Genomic DNA, 1,235 nt, shown 5'->3' with positions numbered 1-1,235 from the left:
GATTTAGTCTTTTCATTGTGTCTCAGATTTCCTGGATATTTTTGTAACAGAATATGTTAGGATTTAATATTTTTTGACTGAGATATCTATTTCTTCTGCCTTGTCTTCAGCACCTGAGATTCTCACTTTCATGTCTTGTAATCTCTTAGTGAGGCTCTCCTCAACTTTCAATTATCTAAGAATATCATAATTGTTCCTTCTTTTGTGGTGGCCTAAAGTTGATTTGTTGTTGTTTTTGCTGCTGCTGCTGCTGCTGCTGTTTTATGGTACTAAGGACTGAACCTCGGATTTCATGCATGCTAAGCATGTGTTCTACTACCAAGTTATGTCACCAGCCTCTTTCCCCCCATTTGGGATAAACTGTTATACCACATACAGAATTCTTGGATGATACATCTTTTTCTTTTAGTACTCTGTGTGTGTGTGTGTGTGTGTGTGTGTGTGTGTGTGTGTGTGTGTGCTGGGAATAAAGCTTGAAGACTGTGTGTGCTAAGCAATTCATCTGAGCTACAAACCCACATCTTTCACCACATCACTTATTGTGAGACAGTCTCCTGTAGTCAACGACCACCTTAAATTACTTATCTTCGTGCCTCTACCTCTGATGTGCAGTGATTACAGCCTTCATTATCACATCCAGCCCTGTCCTATATTCTTTCTGCTTTTATCTCCTTGCCTTTGGAGGCTTTCCTTTTGCATGGACTGCATGTTTAATTACATCCTGTGGGTTTTGTATGTTCCATTTTCTTCATTCTTGCTGCTTTTCAGATTGGATTGTGTGCCTGATGTGGTGCAGAGGCTCAAACCAGGGGCCTCTCAGACATGTTGTACAAACACACTACCGCTAAGTTAGGACACATTTCCAGCCTAAGCGAGATCATTTCCCGTGCTTTATATGCATTTTTGCTATTTCATTCTTCTGCCTGCCAATGATAGTACTTTTATTTACTTATGAGAAAAGGCCTTATTATGAGGTTGAGACAATCCTGATTAGACTGCACCTGCAGGAATCACTAGCATGTGCCACTGTATCTCCTGAAAGGCTTTGGAAACCCTCTAGCCTGCTTTATATTCTTATATTTTTCAGCTCCAAAAATTTTGTTGTTGCTGCTATTTTGACACAGGGTCTCATGCCACTAATGTTGGCTTTGAACTCAGTATGTAGCCAGGATTGGCTTTGAATTTCTAATGCATGAATGTTGTAATAGGAGCGGCGGGGCTGTGTCCCCAGCACC

Source organism: Microtus ochrogaster, unplaced genomic scaffold (genome assembly GCF_000317375.1).
Source record: "Microtus ochrogaster isolate Prairie Vole_2 unplaced genomic scaffold, MicOch1.0 UNK65, whole genome shotgun sequence".
Taxonomy (NCBI): domain Eukaryota; kingdom Metazoa; phylum Chordata; class Mammalia; order Rodentia; family Cricetidae; genus Microtus; species Microtus ochrogaster.
Note: the sequence above shows the minus strand (reverse complement) of the source record.